The sequence below is a fragment of the Amphiura filiformis genome, chromosome 1 (genome assembly GCF_039555335.1).
Source record: "Amphiura filiformis chromosome 1, Afil_fr2py, whole genome shotgun sequence".
NCBI lineage: Eukaryota > Metazoa > Echinodermata > Ophiuroidea > Amphilepidida > Amphiuridae > Amphiura > Amphiura filiformis.
The window spans coordinates 45842025-45861711 of record NC_092628.1 but is presented as its reverse complement, the minus strand read 5'-3'; the positions used below and the strand labels follow the sequence as shown (position 1 = coordinate 45861711).

Sequence of the window (19687 nt, the reverse complement as noted above, 5' to 3'; positions counted from 1 at the left end):
AGGATAAAGATGAAAACGAATACGAATATTTAATTAATTAACAATTAAGGTGATTGATGATTTCCCCTGAATTTTGTTTTATATTATACAGTCGTTTGTGATTTGCATCATGAATTGCAAGGATATGATGGCAAAAGAAAATTATTTGGACAACTACAAAATGTAGCTCTTTCTATATAGTTGTAAATATTTAATATGTGTTTATCCGCATTAACTGAAAGCCTGCAATTAATTATTGGGAGTTTTTATATGATAAATCATATGACAATGGTTATCATATCAGCAACAGCCCAACAAACGCAAAAAAGTTTGCAAAAGGGTTATGAACGCGTTCTTGTTGTTGTCAAAACTTTTCATTTGCGGTTTACATAAACGTTTTATATGCAAATACACTACAACACAATTTAAAAATGCTGTTAAAATGTTAATGCAAAATATTTTTGGGCAAATACTCGTACTTTCATATATATAGTTGTAAATATTTAATATGTGTATATCGGCATTAACTGAAAGCCTGCAATTAATTATTATTAATTATAATTTTTATATGAATATAAATCATATGACAATGGTTATCAGCAACAGCCCAACAAACGCAAAAATGTTTGTAAAACGTTATGAACGCGTTCTTGTTTTGGTCAAAACTTTTCATTTGCGGTTTACATAAACGTTTTATAATATGCAAATACACTACAACATAATTTAAAAATGCTGTTAAAATGTTATTGCAAAATATTTTTGGGCAAATACTCGTACTTTCAAAAAAATATGTTGTCAACATCGTTTTATAACTTTTATATAACCCAACATTTAATCGTTTTCTGTCAAACGTTTTTGTGTTAGCTAGGGTCATCCTCAAACCCATTATATTGATTTCGGTTTTGAAATATGACCATTTACTCATCAGCATCACCAGATTTACACAATCCCCAGGACAAAATCACGGTGATTTACTTGAATTGTGATCAATTTTCTTGAAATATAATAATGCTCTACGCCTCTTCCTTCTAGCGTTCTACTTTCGCATTTCACTTCCTGGTGTAAGGTTACGATTGTAAGTACGTATACCTGTCAGGGAATAAATCATGAATTACTATGTCTATCATCAGCATCATCGCGTGATCAATTAAGATACAATTACCTCCAATGATCTCATGAATACACATTTCATGACAAACTCTTCAAATCGTTAATTAAAAATGCAATTTTTATAATGGCTTCAATGCTTGAAAGCTGCAATTATATATTTTCCCTGAACTGATGCTTCTCCCGGATATCTCTTGTATTACTGGATATCTTTCAAGGATAAAGATGAAAACGAATACAAATATTTAATTAATTAGCAGTTAAATTGATTGATGATTTCCCCTGAATATTTTTCAATATATGTGATGTGCAAGGATACACTAGGATCCATAACATGCTCATCTATCGGGGGCACAGTTCTTTAAACCCCAATACATTTGTACATTTTTAAATGACCTTTGAAAATTTGGGTACACAAATTCATACTCTGCAACTTGAGGTCAAAATTTTGCACTACAATTGTTTAATTGAGGTTATTGGACTATGCCATTGGGATGAGGCCATTGTGGTCCATAGTGATATGAGCAGTATGCCATCTCCCTGCACTCAAAAGTGATCGCTATCTGCGTCGATACTAGGCCTACATGTAGTAGTATTAATCAAAAGATGTAGACATTGATGTTTGAAATTTGTGACTTATCTGTAAGACTGAGAAACAATAATATGAAAAAAATCAACCATTATTAATATTTCAAACTTCTAGCCGAAATTTCATCTCTGAATATTTACGTTTTATTATTTTGAAGATAAATGCTCGAACACACCGTGATCAAGCAGGAAATATACCACTGAAGAATTTCTATTTCCCCCAAGCAATGGCCTAGATTTCAATGCAGACGACACAAAAAAAACCAAAAGATCACAATTGACCCTGACCCTTTTTCACTCGAATCAGTTTCACAGGTTTTTGTTCAGATTTTTGTCGGTATCTTCTACACTCTTTTGTATTTATATCTCAAGAGATACTCAATAAAAGTTCCTTTTAAAAGGGATTGGTGGTCTCAATTAATTATCCTAGATTTGTATAAAGGGAAGCAATGGCAATTTGTCAAATTGAATGGGGCGCCCTTGTTCTGTATAACAATGTCCTTCAAAGTGACAGGAATATTACGAATATGTGACCATCCAGCACAACTGAGCCAGGATGTCGCCAGTGCCACTATTGAGATATGCTCCATTGAACTTAACAATAAACAATAGGAAACAAAGTGTTTATTGACTGTTTTATTGATTTTTCACTACTTAAATGTCAAGTACTATAGACATGATATACATCATTTTAAAGCTAATTTCAAGCAGAATATTTTGGTTGAATATCTCAAAAATGATGATTGGCGACTTCAGGGCTCAGTTGTGCTGGATGGTCACATATTATTTATCAATCACAAACCCGCATGGCCGCTTGGCAGAGCAGAAGTTTACATGATTTTGGCTAAAGAGATCGAGTAAATTTTTAAGCAGCCATTTTCTTCTGTTTTTTTGTATAGAAACTCTAGCATGATTTTGCATATAGATTAGGTAATTTAGTACACGTCTCTTTTTGGCAGTGTGAAATCATGTGCAGATATTTAATACACCAAAACTAAGGTATACGAGATGTTTACCATGTTTACTTATACATGTACGAACACAATTCTCTTCGTTGTGATCTCTCACTTCATACATCTCATGCATCTATCGATGTTGTGATACATTGCTCGAATTGCACGTTACTTCTCCAAATCGCTGGAGCAATATTTGACTCTTGAAATTGGAATAGACTTGGTGATTGGCCTCCATATACACCATATGAACAAACTCACTAAAACTGAATTATTAAAGAAGCATAGATGCTATAAAAAGATGCGGATAGACATATGCTTTAACTCAAGCAAATATAATAATGAAATAAGTTTTTAAACTGTACTAATTGCTGATTATATTTCGGACTACACAAAGAAATCGCAAAAGTAAAATTTGCAATAGTGCAGATAAATAATTGTTCAGATCAACTCTGATAAATCAAGCACCTCGGGAAATCAAACACCCCCGGTTATTTTATTAAGACGAGAGAATAAAACAAAACTGACCATTTGGTGTTTTAGTGTATATAGTACTTAAGTTTCCAAAGTTTGATGGAAGTGGCCTCTAAATTAGACAAAACTGGCTTATTCCCATGCAATTATTCCAAATCACACTGGTTTCAAGAATGATACTGAAAGTCATTATAGAACTTTTCAGGCGACAACGGTCAGTGACGGTATGGACATACAGATTTACTAAGCACGACTCTCCAATGAGAATAGTATTATACCTGCTTTTTCCTCGGGCTTTTACGCTTTTACTCAGTGCAATACAAACATACAAAAGAATTAAAAGTATTCAGGAAATTCCTCAATGCCAAGGCTTTCTCTTTTATTTATAGAAGAATTAATAAAGAATCTGACCTCCTTGCTACCTAAATAGAACTGGAAATGCTGGTGTTCAAATGTAGCTTCATTTGATGAAGTGACAGCACCCGATGCTGATGTAAAGGTATTATACAAGAATGCTGTATAGTGTAGTACATTAATTCCGTTCAAAATAATGGAGCAAACCTCGCAACCAATCTTCTCGTTTGCACGGTTTGAGGCAAAAAATTAATCGCATGTACGCAATTTTCAATTTGCATTCCAGTGTTTTACGCTTAACGCATATCCGTATAAATAATGCTTATGGTGAAAATGCTCATATTGTTTTTACTATATGGCCTTATATGTATTATGGAACGTTTTACGTTTACCTGTGCTTCTATCTTGCTGATTAGCATGATTAATAAGCTCATTAACTATTAGAAGAAGTACACATGAACTTTCCTCCTCTCAAAGTACAGTCCGTGACCGGTCATTTCCCTTCTGGTACCATCATCGACAACTCAGACATCTACTTCAGGTACGTGACACATAGGATTGCTAATTTGTGGCTTTTTTGACGTAATTTGTCAAAATTAAACGAACAAGTGATTTCCAAGTATATACCGAAGCTATATAATAACCAGATACCTTTGTCTAAGCGCATTTAACATTCTCTTCAAGTTCATATAAAGGTCCATGACTAAATTATTCATATATAAGACAGTGTGTTTCAGTCATCGTATACTTTACACATATCAAATTCAAAACCACTAAATTATTTCCAGCTAACATAGGCCACTATCTATGCATAGGCCCTATGTGTTTTGTTCTTATATGGACCATATACAATACGGTCCCTGATTTCATACGATATTCAATTTCAATAATATGCTGTTCAATATTGTATTAAAATGGTTTTAATATCGGGCTCGTAAATAATTGCAACTGTTATTATATACTAAAACGTCGTTTTGACCAGATAAATATCAGAATGCAAGCCAATAAAATATTGCTTCGGGCAAAAAGTAACATATAACAATACCAACAAGACCATGAGTACCAGTATTCATGAACGCATTTTCAATATACATGTATACACTTACAAATATCGATGAAAAAACACCCTACCAATAACATGCATAAGAGAACACGGGAAAAGCTCATGACTTTGTAAAAAAAGAAATGGAATAATTGGGCATACTGGTGTGTATAGTTATTATACACACTCTTGCACTCGTAATATAGTAAATTGGGAGTCGGAAGTAACACCAGGGAAAATTAACCTGCATAATATATGGTTTATATTATTAAATTTAATTTACGGATTGTATAGTGACTAAATACTGGCTCCTATATTCAAATACATTAAATTAGAAAACCAAATATTTGCAATAACCCGCTATTTTGATGCGATTCAAGCCATTGCTGAACTATTTAATGCATGCCATTTCATGAGCAAATAACTTTCATAGCCACCATTTCGTGAGCAGATAAAGGAACAATCTATTTTGAACGGCTCTTTTCAGAGCCACCATTTCTTGAGTAGATATTAAAGTGACAATCTAATTTGAACGGCTCTTTTCAGAGCCACCATTTCTTGAGTAGATATTAAAGTGACAATCTAATTTGAACGGCTCTTTTCGGAGCCACCATTTCGTGAGCAGATATCAAAGTGACAATCTACTTTGAACGGCTCTTTTCAGAGCCACCATTTCGTGAGCACTATATTAAAGGGACAATCTAGTACTTAATCTTTATGCGACGACAAAGCCGTTGAATCTATTGATCAGTTTATTACTAAATAAAAAAATCCCTTAAAAAGGGATGAGCAGCGACAAAGTTCATCATTTGACTCCTATATGGGGAAAAAATTTAGAGTAAAGATTCATCTTTTTTTTTGTATTTCCATAAAAATCAAAGACATTACATAAAAAATAATATATATAAACACGGTACATATGGAGGAAAAGGCTGGAAGACCAAGAAGGTGTGAAAGTTAGCCTTTCCCTGAAATCAAATGAAATTAACAAAATAAATAAGATAGCATTTTCCCAAATTTTTTTTGGACAATCAATACTGACGAAATATTTCCATTCTATTATGAAAGGCATTAAAGCCTGTAAACCATTAAATTCTTCTTTTATCATAAATAATTATGATCACAAGAGGTAAATGAAAATTAATGCACCATTGCTTCCTGATTTGAAGGCTTTAAAGGGATTTTTATTTGCTATTAATTATACTTTATAGTTTGGATCGTTTTTCCCAACGGTTTTTTTATATACTTTATTGAAAAAACTCGGCTGAAAAACAAAACCAGAACCAGCGGCTTTTAATTTACATAATGGTGCTTTATAAATGTCATTAAACGTGTAGGCCAAAGAAAACCTGCATTTTAATACCCAAAATGTGAAACACGATCGTTAGTTTAACCTGCATTAACGTCAGCTTTTCGTCACTTTGTTACCATGGAGTTGCTCTTGATAGTATATTTTAAGTAACAATGATGCCACTAAATGCAGTCTATAATAATTATTACAGCCATTATGTTTGACAATACATGTTTCATAATGCTTTAAAGGGGAAGATTGAAATGTCATCTTTCCCTGGGAAAGATCCGACATCAGGCCAGATCATGGCCGTAAACAACTAGACATGAGTAGGTTTATTTCACCTTGAACATGTTGCAGGCACCATGGATGGCTTTCAAAAATACGGGATAACTTTCTCCTAGGCCATCCGATATGTCATGAATTACAACTGGTATCTAGTGGTCAGTTTATACTCTTATTTCCTGCCATTTTTCAAAATATGACGATATTTTTGCTAAACGAATTAATCTGCAAGAATGTTTTGGTACATAAACATTATGTAGCCAGAGGTTTCCAATCTCAACTTTTTTTGAGAAAAGTGTTGGGGGGGGTGAGGCTGTGGATCACGAAATGCACTTTTTAATCATTATCAACTGCCTATATTTTCAGCTATACATGATACTTAGTACTTCTCCTGGATTTAACATTTCAATGGTTGTTTGTTTTTCCAAAAGGATATATCCGACCCTCTTATTATTAAACTGATTGCGGTCGCAAACTATCTCAGGTATATGAGTATAGCAACAAATCATGTGTTATTTTGACAACAAGTAAAAACACTTGCGTTGTGTAATTATCAAGATTGATTTACTCATTAGTGGATTTTTATTTCTTTGTCTAATTAATTAATATTATGTGTCATCATCATGTGAAGCTCCGCTGCGCCCATAATTTATGAAACTGAGGAGCAATCATATTTGTTCATACACCACTTTTTCTCTGGGACCTGATATATTATAAATAGCACATCCGACACACCAAAATAATTGCATTCTGAATGCAAGGAATGTCCTTTTGATATCAAATAATTTTTTTTGAGATTAGAGATACAATACAAACTGTATGGCAAATTATTAAAATTTTACATTTTTGACATTTAACAGTCCTCGAGTCGAAGTAAACTTTATAAATCTAATCAGTTCTTTTATGAAACTTCATGTGTATTTTCAAAGTCTTTAATAATTTGCCGTAAGATTTGTACTTGTGTGTTTGTACTCTAATATTGGGACAAATAAAGCTGACATACAAGAAGAATTGTATCGGTTCTATAATGCAATACTCGTCTTATAGCATAGCATTTACCTTTAAATAGTAGAATTTACAGAGGTTGTTTGTGATCAGTGTAAATTTCAAGCCCAGACTATTAAAGGGAAGAATCTGAAGCTATTTTGAACCCAATGTCTGCACAAAGGCGTCAGTATTATGTAGTTCAAGAGCTATCTTATTCGTTTACAAGCTTGTGTTTCAGATGCTGAAGGCATACAGGCATTTATAATTAATTAATACATGTATAAGATAACTACTTTATATAAAAAACATAAATGTAATGTATAATCAATTCCAAAACCATTTCATCACATCATCATGTTGGCCCTGTGCAGGCTTTTAGTTGAGTTGGTAAGTTTGAAACCATAATGTGTTAAAATTGCTACAGCTGATGATGTGTGTTGTAATTCCTTTATATCTTTCTCGGTAATCCGTTATTTTCTTCTGTCCATTCAAAATAACATTTAACATTATACAGCATGTCAAGAGGTTATGCTTTAAAATCGTGACTGTCCATGGGGCCTCATGCGTGTTTCCGCAAAACATAAGATGAGTAACGTGTGATTTACCCTGCAATTTCAATACATTCAGTTTGATTCGAGACTGCTCATGTTGTACGAGGTGCATATGAATGAGGAGATGCTTGGCACATCATGGACTAAATCTGCATATTTAAGGGACACAACGACCGTACTGAGAGGCGAGACAGCACGAAGTCATTCGAATTTAACCAAACATGATTGCTTTTATTTATTTTATACCAAAATACTAACTTATCAACTGATTTAAAAATCGAAGGTTTCCAGCACAAATTCTGAATGGTCATCCATTCTAATACAAACAATTTTCTTATGTCGTGTGTGTGGGTGTGTTGCTTATCTTCGAGTTTCGAGTTTTATACTTCGAGTTTCGAGTCTCATATTTCGAGTTTCGAGTTAAATTTTTCGAGTTTCGAGTCTTATATTTCGAGTTTCGAGTCTTATATTTCGAGTCTCATATTTCGAGTATCGAGTTAACTTTTTCGAGTTTCGAGTCTAACTCGAAATATAAGACTCGAAACTCGAAAAATTTAACTCGAAACTCGAAATATGAGACTCGAAATTCGAAAAATAAGACTCGAAACTCGAAGTATAAAACTCGAAACTCGAAATGTGAGACTCGAAACTCGAAGATAAGCAACACACTCCTGTGGAGACAAGACTTTCTCATAACACATGGATATTAATATCTGTATGCCCTATTTCACCCCGGAAATGCAGCTGCATCTTCGTAGTTTAATCAAAGGCAACGGCATGTGTCTGTCCTTCCATTTGCTTCCACTACATCCAAGAGATCTTCCCGGTGACGCTTACCAAAGGAAATGGAGAACAAAGATGCTATTATTTCAATGAATACCATGCACTGGTCACCTGCCCATCATTCATGTCAATTCTTTCTACCCCGTTTCTCTCTCTTCACCCTCTCTCTATCTGCCTGTCTCCCTCAAGACTCTTGTCTCCCTCTAGCTCTCCCCGACTGTCTGATCGGTTACATATTATTTCATAATGTTAAATAGATAATCAATCACGCAGCTGTAGGCTTATATAGTTAACATAACAGTTTGCATAGCTTTGCCAATTAAGGCAAGTGGGGGCAGACCCATATTTTTTTTCAGTTTCAGCCATTTAACTAAAAAACACGATCTGATCTGATAGGAAATGAGTCAAGACCAAGCCAAAAACCGTGTTTTTTATTTTTTTATTATTTCCACATGTCTTGCGGTTCTCGAGTCAAAAGCCAATAAAATATAGGGCTCGGTGGCGCAGCGAGTGGAGTGCGAGTTCGAGCCATCGTGTTGCACACTTGGTCAAGGCACTTTATCTTACTTGCCTCACTCTACCCAGGGGTGAAATGGGGAGCTGTTATGAATTGTCCATTGAGCGCTACCCAAAGGTATAAGCATGCCTTGGGCATTGTATGGCAGCTGGCCTAATATTATAACGACAGCGGAATAAATGCAAAGCGCTTTGATACACGTGAAAATCGCTGTATATGCTATGCTAAAATTTATTTTAAAATATCAAAACGAAAGAAGGTTTCCAGGGCGTTTTCATAGCCTCGTGATTTCTTTTAGAACCCATACTATTCTTCTTGTATGCCTATATGTATATCACCTTATATTGTAGTAACATTTCAATGCTCCTCTCTGACACGCCTTAAAACATTCAAGCTTGTTTTAATTAAAATTCCCATGATTAACCAAACACCCTATCAGAACTATGTTAGTCATTATAAACATACACAGATTTCTGATAATTAAAAATAGTACGTCATAATATAATCATTAAGGGCTCTTGTAAATAAACTGTCATGAAGGAAATTGCAATTACGTAATTATTCATTTGCCAATTGTAACAGTAAATGAGTAATTGGTCTTAAGATGGTTGTGAACCCTCGATGTCAAGAAAAATCAGTGTTGGTTGCATATACTGTGATATACACCGCATGCAGTTACGATTTTGTTTTCAATAAACGTTTATTTTCTATTCAGTATATCGCTTTGTATACAAAGGCAATTAAGTTTATTACTCATTAGCTTGAATTGAAATGAAGTTGAACAGACTTTTGCTGTTGCAAGTCTGCGACAAAAATATAATAGTCTTTGGCTCTTTGCATGATATAGGCATTTGGCCTGACAACAATTAATAAGATTGATGCTTGTTTTTCCCCCGGTTTGCCCCCTTAAACCCCGTTGCCTAGTTTTCGTCATGGTTTCACGTTTTAAGGGACACTCGAGCGTTGACCTGGGCAGTCCCTCGGGATATGAAGGTAGATGTTTATTTTGAGCAAAATAGTAAACAAAAGGTTGGTAACGGTATAAACTGAATGCATACGAACCTGCTAACTTTTATGTTTATAGCAAAGAAATTCGCGACACCAAAGACCATCTCATGAGGTGTCGGAAGACATGTATAGCAAGCCATTGGGCCCATTACGTATTGCGTACGTATATACGCATTGCATACATTATTTATGAAGAGTTTGCGAAATGCAGTTTACTTCGCGGTCTAGATGGTCTAGAATATTATCTATTCATATTATATAGTGCTGTTGTCGAGTAGATTTTCATTGTCGACTCGTCAAATCGTCGACAAAGCAATATATCAATAAAAACAAAATATTAAGTTCAGAGATCACGTTATACGTCATTTACATCAAAATATTACCATATATACCCATTATACGCATGACAGCATCAGAATATTGGGGATTGAAATGGACAGATAATTTGCACCAGACTGGTGCAGTTATTTCATGGTCAATAATGGCGATGTTAAGCTTATCTCTAATATTTTTAATGACCATTTTTTAGTCGACAAATGGCCAATGCTTGTCAACAATCAGGAAATTACTGATATTGTCGACAACAACAGCCCTACATTTCAAACCACTCTACTGTAAACCCACTGAACAATTAATAGAGTTGACGACGACGTCAAATAAAAGTCGAAGTATAAATTGTGAAACGGTATTTTGCAAACTCTCCAATATTATTGCGTGGGCAAAATGATGAGCCATATACAATGTATAATATAGACCATGGGAAAAAGAACACGGTTTGTTTTCTTAAATCTATGAACACAGACCCTGGAAAGTTCTTATTTATATGTGCTGTGAAAACCACTTCACAAACAATGTTTTTACAGATACTGTTACACCACCAATAATTTTGCTAGGTATTTAATTTCGCTAGTTAAATAAGGTCCGCGAATTTGATAATTAAATGCCCACGAAAATGGTGGTAATTGTCTAATTAGCGGCATTAAGTACTAACGAAATTAAATAGTTTTACAGTACTAGCTGAAATGCCGTCATATCCTTTATTATCTCTGATTCAACTTGACCCAAAGACCCGATATGGTATCTTGCAATATGTTGCCTATGCTCTATGAGTGATTCTGAGTGACAAAGTGGTGCTGGATGGACCTGTGTGTTAAGCATGTTAAGCTCTCGAATTCCTAGCTGCGAAGTAGGAAGGGCTCATGATAAAATGAAGATGTGTCAAAGTTTAATCGTCACTCAGTATAAACGTTCGAAGAACGTGATCTGTTTCTTATTAAAATGTGTGTTAAGCATGTTAAGCTCTCGAATTCCTAGCTGCGAAGTAGGAAGGGCTCGTGATAAAATGAAGATGCGTCAAAGTTTAATCGTCACTCAGTATATACGTTCGAACAACGTGATCTGTTTCTTATTAAAATCGTATACTTCCATGTTAAAACCAACCAGTCGACTGCCTACCATGCTGCCTGCCTGTGCTGCCTGCATTGATTAGGTGTGGGCGAATTGATTGAATAATTAGATCATGGTTGAAGCAAGAGTCTGTGATCATTGAAGACGTGACCGGTCAGCATGGTCAGTGGGTCAATTAAATCACAGATATAATCGTATGTGGGTTTTTACACGAAGATAGATTTTCATATTCTCAGTATATAGGCATGGCGTCGGAAAAATTAACTCTCTGAACATGAATGTTATATATATGCCTACATCTTGAACAGAATACCTGATACATTTAAGGCAAGTAAAGTGTAATCAGGATCAATGTTTTACCCTTCAAAGGACATCAAGTTTAAATGGATGCGACTGTGATGACGTCTAACCTACCATCACACCATGTTCAATTTCAAAACGAATTTAAGCCATGATAACAGTACCACAGAGATATGGGGTGTTTATGAAGCAGATCTAGTAGTTGAAATGTGTCCCTGGATAGACAATAATCGGAAGTTTGTCCTAGAAATTCAAGTTCAGTTTCATCATCATCACTGCCTCTAGGCCCGTCACTGAGTTTCGATCACATTAGTTCAAGATGACTTGAAGCCACCTCGTACATGTACTTCCATGATGAGTTGATATAGTCTATAAAAACACTATGGACCACAATGGCCTCATCCCAATGACATAGTTCAATAACCTCAATAAAACAATTATAGTGCAAAATTTGACCTCTAGTAGCAGAGTATGAGTTTTTGTACCCACAAAGGTCTTCAAAGGTCATTCAATGAATGTACAAATAAATTGGGGTTAAAGAAATGTGCCCTGATAGATGAGCATGTTGTGGATCCTAGTGAGAGTATAAACATTATTTTCCACCCACCCCGTATATGTGACCGTAAACGACGAATGAGCCGTATGTCCTAAATTGTATTCTGAGTTACAGTGTAAAATGTGCATGAAGGTCGTATTCATATGTATACCTCAAGTTGATGCGACATGTATCTCATTATTTTTGATAGCGCAAGTCGAACACCTTTTAAACCAATCAATAATCCTATTGTTGAAGAGAATAATAAGCTTCTACTATTTCTAATTCTTTAATAGCTCTGGTCTTTGTTTGCTTTGGCTAAATCCTGTTCAAGTGGTGGATTACAAAGCATTGTATTTTGTCTAGGTACATGTATGTATAACCAACAATTAACAACATTTGAGAGGACATTCCTGAACCTCGTTGACTTGGGGATGATTTGAAATGACCGCCAATTATGACTGTTTGATATTTATTACCAGCAATGTGGAAAAAGGGAAAAGAGACACATGTAGAACCGAAAGGTACCATTTTGTTGAAGGAGCAAAGTTCAACAAACCATAACCCCGCTTTTGGATATCGTTTGAAGTCAAATGATATACCATTTTAAAGCTTATGAAATATATTTTCTAAACACGAAATAAAACTAAATTGACTGCGGGCCGAATTTACGGCTCATTCGTGGTGTACGGTCACATACATGTATGTGGTAACATGTAGTAGGACCCATCATCCATCGATCGTGGACCGAGAAAACACCCGCTACCGTGGACCAAAATTTACTATCAAATTATGATTGGTTTACCCCCAGATTATGTTCACAGTCCCACAGGTGTAGTGGACTCTCTTAAAGCCTTAATGTACGATCTTTTTAAATTTTTAGATTTTTCTTTTTTTCTTCTAAAATGATAATATGCAATCATTATGAAAGTTCCCAATACATTTGGACGCGAAAAACATTGGGAATTTGCAAAGAAACAACATCATAAACTTCACCTCTATCACTCGAAACATCTCGCACTATTTGGATTAGGACAGCGAGTGCGGCCTCAGAGTTCGTCTCCTACACGGCCAGTTTGGTTATGCTCCCTCCACATGTGGAGGGAGCGTAGCCAAGCTAGTTTTGTACGAGACTACGGTTTGCGATCGTGGCCGACATAAAGTCATAATCTAAAAAATTATGACTTTATGTCGGACCAACAGAAAATCGTCCCGTTTTACTACAAATAGGACGAATTTGACAGTTTGCTCATAGATTTAAGTTAGAACATGTGTAAGTATTACAAATATGCCAAAAAATCGGTTTTGAAAAAAATAAAGGTAAATTCTGAAAAAAGATCGTTCATTATGACTTAACATGCATTTATAAGCTTTTTGCCATTTTTTGAGGTATGTGACACTGACACACCGTGCAGAACGTCCACAGTTGGCTTGTCCTCGGTTTATTGGAATGTTATGTAACAGGAAAACGTCCACGTTTATGGGTATCATGCACCAACTCAACACACGTTTTAAGCAATGATCATTCTGCTAAGCAGCATGGGCTATACTTATAGCCTATAAGTGCGATTTACTGAGGAAGTTCATGTCAATGACAAGAGAAATAGAATTAAAAATTAAATTAAAAAGAAAGAAAAATGATCCCGAGTCTAATGAAAGGGATAAATAAGGGATATATAAGGGATGAAATCAAAACTCGACCGGCCTTTTGATTTCATCCCTTACGATGTGTTACCCTTTATAGGTTTGAAAACACCTCTATAAAGAGGAGGATCACAGCAAACAATTCTTTCAAACGTTATTTACGTGTATAAACATATTTTGGTTTTTGGATATAATTAATAACGTTTAAATGTCGGGTTATATAAAGGTCATGAAACGTTTTATATGAACCTGAGACGAATATACCTAATTTAGGTATATTCGTCTCAGATATGAACAAAACACGACAAAATATTTTGGCAACAAAATTGCCTTTTAGGCCTATGTGAAACTCATGGGTTCGTTGCATGAGTGGTCAAGCAGTAATTCTCACAACACCAGACTAGTACGTGTTGGATTGGTTTCACAGAGAATGGTGACAAAAGAGATAAAATAAACATGGCTTCGTTTATAATTCGATTGGATATGCATTACTGTCTGCCGTTGATGCCTCCCAGACAATATGCAACTGTTAAATCTCTCTTATCCATATACGTACGTAATTTAAAGGGATGGTGTACAATATGATCATTCGACTGTATTTATATTAAACCTGAACTTGCTGCTTGTTTCAATTTTCTACCGAAAGATTTTTAGGCGGTTTGGATTCGACCCGGGGATTCGACACCTAATTCTGTAATGATGGTGTTCCAGTACTAACTTCCAGATATTGTATCGTTTACTCCTGAAACATGGATGGAAGTCAATCAGGGAAGCTTCTAACAAATAGGACTAGACCATGTAGACGATACTACTCACGAGACTATATACCCGGGGGCTACACTCTCAAAACGCATGGTTAACGCCGAGTCCTTGAACTCCAGAACTCGAACTGAAAAACTCAATCATCATGTCCTCCATGACATATTAAAATGATGGCATATTACTAGTGCAAGAATTGTGAAAAGGCGCTTGCAGTACTTTAATTTGTGCTGGCCTTTCGCAGCTTTTGGTGCACCCAAAAGCCAACCAAAAGCTACGAAAGGCCAGCACAAATTAAAGTACTGCAAGCCTAGAGTTCATAATTGACACATGAAACATTGCCTTTTCCCCCTCAATGTGGACATATACTATTTGATAATATCAATGGCAATAACAGTGTACATTTAAATATATTTAACGGGACATTTAATGGCTGCTCGATTGCTGATTGTGAAAAAGATACTGTTAAAAAAACCCAATAAATTGACTTTTGCTTATATTATTCACGCATTTCAATGAAACTCTATGCCTAGCTGTGCGTAATTGTTGTTGTTGGTTTTTTTTGACACGACCATGACATCCATCATCAACAACATGTCATGAGTTGAGGCAGTATCAACAATTTAGCTCAAGGTCAGGATCAGGAGTGAACAAAGCGGATACATAACCATAATAAACATATAAACAATCAGGAGACTATTTAAATCGGGAACATTTTATCCTCGACGGGTTTTGAACTTCACGGTATGAAGCCAAGGTCTGGTGGGCACATGGCGCAGGCGAACAGAAAACACTTTTATAGCTGGCCCCTACCATGCCTTCTATTAAAAAAATCTTCTTCTGCACCTTCTGAATATTTTGCAGGCTGCATAAGCATGATAAGAGAAACACGATCTTTGACATCAACTGTTTTTGCTGACGCTGCAGCAATAATGCGAACTACCCAGGATGAATATGAATACATGCAGGCGGTATCAAAATGATCTGTTTATTACCATCAAATTTGATGTTTATAATCGCAACACTGGATCCTCTTCAATGACCTTTACATTGAATTAGGTGCACATCCGGGGGTGCACATCATATATTTCATTTATCACAGAAAATTGCTGCATATCCACAAATTGTTTTTTTCAACATTTGTAATGCGATCAAGCAAAATCAGTCGGAACTCGGAAATGATATTGAGATATAGCCAAACAAAGGAAATATTCCGTGTGGTTTCCTGTTGTTTTTGTAACTATAGGCCATTGCTCATCAAAATATGTTGTTTTTGAAACTCTATAGGCCTAATTGCTCATATCTTTGGAACTAATTGTTCAATTTCAATGGGGTTTTCTGCAAAATCCAGCTTTGTAAGTGCTTTTTGCTATCCTATAAGAAACTGAAAGTGTAATATTTCCTAGTTGCGACTGATTTTGCTTGATCGCATCACATTTATAGACAATTTTTAATCGCAAGAGCAGAGCTGAAATACCGGTATCTCTTAGTCTTACCAGCGATGAGTTCTTACTAGATAGCTCAAAAACCTTGTTCACTTTGTGGTAATAATAATATACATTTACATTTAAATATAACAGCAGATATATTATTATTCACGCATTTCAATGTAACTCTATGCCTAGCTGTGTATATTCTTCTTCAACCTGACCTGAGTATAGGCTTTTGTATGTTGGGGGAATGGAAGTTATGATGCCCGCAAGGTCAGTTCGCTCAAGTTCACCGTCACACATGTTTGTATGTAATTAACCCGAGTTTAGACATAGACCAACATACCAGGGGTGTGACGTTTTAACCTGGTGTTTTACATTATACGCCAATGGGTTCAAGCATGGTTCAAGTTTGTTTCTCACCTCGCACTACAACATAGGCCTATACATCAGTGTCATCACACTCTCCAGCACCAGCAGGTAGGCAAAACCATAAACCATCTAATAGCTATACTCAACATGCTCAATGGAAAATCGTTAGCACAAAATTCCTGGTAACACAAAATTGATTTTACGTCCTAAAGCACTAATACAGGGCCTATACTGTTACATATTTACTATAGCACATTTTTAAGTATACGTACTATTAATGCAACATAATGTAAAATAAACATTCCTCGTCAAAATCAATAAATTGAACAACAATTTTTGACCGATGTCAGTATACAGTAATAATATTTTATCCTCCAAGTCAAAACACAGGGTAATATTAATACGGTATGTGTCCAAACAGAGTCAATATAGGCCTAATCAATTAGTCGATAGCAACGTGATAATGTAAAGTACATGAATCATATAAATTATAATCTAACTACGTAGAGAAATGACCCAGAACCAAATAATATAGATTAAACTACATACAAGGAAGTTTCACTCGTGCTACACAGCAGTAGCTAAACAGAGAACACAAACAAAGACATTTCATGACATTTTGTTAATTTGATAATGCTCGATTTAACGAAACCATCGCACCGTATATTAAATAAACAGTGTATTGAGTGGGAAAAATGACACAATCGAGTACAGCTGGTTGTATGACGTTGATAATGTAGGTAACCTAGGCAAACCTTAGTTAACACATTTACTAGTCAGCGAATTCGCCGAGACCGGGGCCCCAACACAATGCATATTTACATAGAAATTTGAATTTTTTTTCGAGAATAGGTGGGTGAAGGAAACCTACATAAATATGTTTTCTATACTTCACTTGACCCAAATATATGATTTTTTATGGTGATAATCAAGTCGCACATGGAATTTTAGAGGATTTTGATAGCAGTTCCATTAAAAAAGCTGCCATCGCCATGAGACTAAGATCTAGAAACACCCCGAAATGCCGTTTTGGGGAATTTTGCTAGCTGAATCTTTTTGATGAAAGTCAATCTTTGACAAGATGTAACTTTGCTACGGAAAGTGCTATGAAAAAAAGGTTTTCAGTTTTGGCTTAGTTTACTCAAGGGCTTTAATTTGATATATAAAACGATGCAATTTGATGGCAAATTTGAATTCACCTAGGATACCTAGATAATGGAAAGCCAACTGCATTGCATAGTCAGTCTGATAGTGGAATACAAGTACATTTCGCTTAGGAATTTTATGCACAAATTTGCCAACTAGTACTAGTAGTAGGCCTATTCGGTATAGTCGGTACAAAGAATGACCAGCGAGTTATGTCATGTGTACCAGAACCACTGTGTATGCGTTTGTGGATGTAACTATGTACATGATGTATAGATCAGATGAATGTAGTATTTGATCAAGTATAATAGATAAACAAACCTATAGTATAAGCTATAGATATACAGCTTCTGTAGCTAAGACGGGAATGCCTGGCCTTGTTATGACGACCAAATCACTACTTGATAAATCACGTTTCTTAACGATGGAAAAGTCGTGCAACCTACCTTACTTCTCTGGGGAAAACGAGCACCAGTCAACCCAATGCAGTACGGACAAAACACCATAAGTCAAAGCAATGGTACCGTACAATGTAATGAATGTATGGTTTAGTCACCGATTAATGAAGCTAATAATCCACGATAGTAAAGCCTTAATGTTATCTCCAAATGGCACGAATAGTATGTAATTCCAATAGCTACTAATATTATATGTGGTGAATTTACTGTGAACCTGTGCGTCGTAATCCTGCTCTACCGCACAGATTCTCTATCGCATTCTCCCTTTCTTCTGATCTGTTCTGTTGACCGCAACTGTGCGGTGTGCCGCCGGACTACACGAACCGTCCGTTCTAAATAGATTTAACGTGATTAAAATAATAGGCATCTCTTGCACATACTTTCACCAGCCGCATTGCAAACGGCTTTTCTAAAAACATTTGCACAGTGGTATGTGGAAGAGGATACTGTCGGAAATCGAATTGATTTGGGAGCATGCGTATGTTGATATTTAATTTGAAACTTCCCGTGTTTGAAGGACCCCCGGGGAAGGACCATAATATACTCCAAATATTCGACTTAAAATTGACAACAAATATTAATTATTCTACAATCTATTCAGTGGCGTAGTTGCTGTGGGGGATTTGGAGGGACACGGGAAAACAGAGAAAGGAAAGGGGAAACAAAAAAGAAAAGAAGGAAAAAGGAAAGGAAAGAAGGAAAAAAGAAAGAAAGGGTAAGGAAAGGAAAGATGAGAAAAGGAAGAGGGAATGGGGAAAGAAAGGGACAAAAGGGAAGGAAAAGCAACAGAGAGGAAACGAGAATTTAAAAAAAAGGGAAATGAAAAAACAAAGGGAAGCCTTAGAGGGATGGAAAAATGGAAAAAGAGGTAAAGAAAACAACTTTTGTGGGGAAGCAATTCATGCACAAGATAAAAAAAGGGGGAAGAAATTGAAGAATATGAAGGAAAGGATATTTGAGGGAAGTGATTTGAGGGGAAAATAATTTAAGTGAGTGTAGTGGAAGGGAATGGGAGAAAGGGGAAGAAATTGATGAAATTACTTTACATTTTTTCACGGCAGTGAAATGATGCTACTTGCCCCCACATCTCATATGCACAGTTTATCCCTTACATATCCTGTGTCTTGAATAGCTTAGCCCACCAACCCTGTGGTTAAGAGGCTAAGAAATAATTCCTAATATCTCATACCCTAGTTTGTATACCTTTATCTAATCCTGCTCCACATGACAAGCACTAATTTAGCCCTTAAATCCGGCAAAGAGTCTGTTCAGTGTAGGAAATTGTTAGTCTTTTTTATAAACACGTTTGCAATTGGCTTATAGCCATCACATGCTGACAATACACATAACTAGCAGGTCATGGTCAGTATACTGAATATTTACTTACGGTGATTAGGCCTATATCATCTGTATAGAAAACTCAGTACAGCACGCGATTTACTTCAGAAAAAGTTAGATATAAGTACATTGCACAAAACTAAGTCCATTATCTATAGTTAATTGAATGTTTATTGACTCTTGTAATAACCCAGCAATGTGTGTATAAACCTGTATAATATAAATATATTTTCTGTTATAACTTGGCTGTGTAATTTGTTTACTTTAGTGATAAGGCATCTTGCATGCAATTTTTTTCGTAGTTTTTGTTTCCTGTAGGTGGCTTAATAACCTAAATGCAAAATGAGATCCTGTAGGTGGCTCCGGAGGTGGCTTAAAA

General features: G+C 35.6%; 1 protein-coding gene across 1 annotated transcript in view; it reads right to left on the bottom strand.

Annotated features, from left to right (window-relative positions):
- LOC140147717 (uncharacterized) overlaps positions 1-18284 on the bottom strand; it is a 130745-nt gene extending 112461 nt beyond the window's left edge. The window contains exon 1 of the mRNA XM_072169480.1: positions 17959-18284. The gene's annotated coding sequence lies outside the window, so the exon portion shown is untranslated. The remainder of the gene's footprint in view (positions 1-17958) is intronic.
- Positions 18285-19687: the final 1403 nt, after the last annotated feature.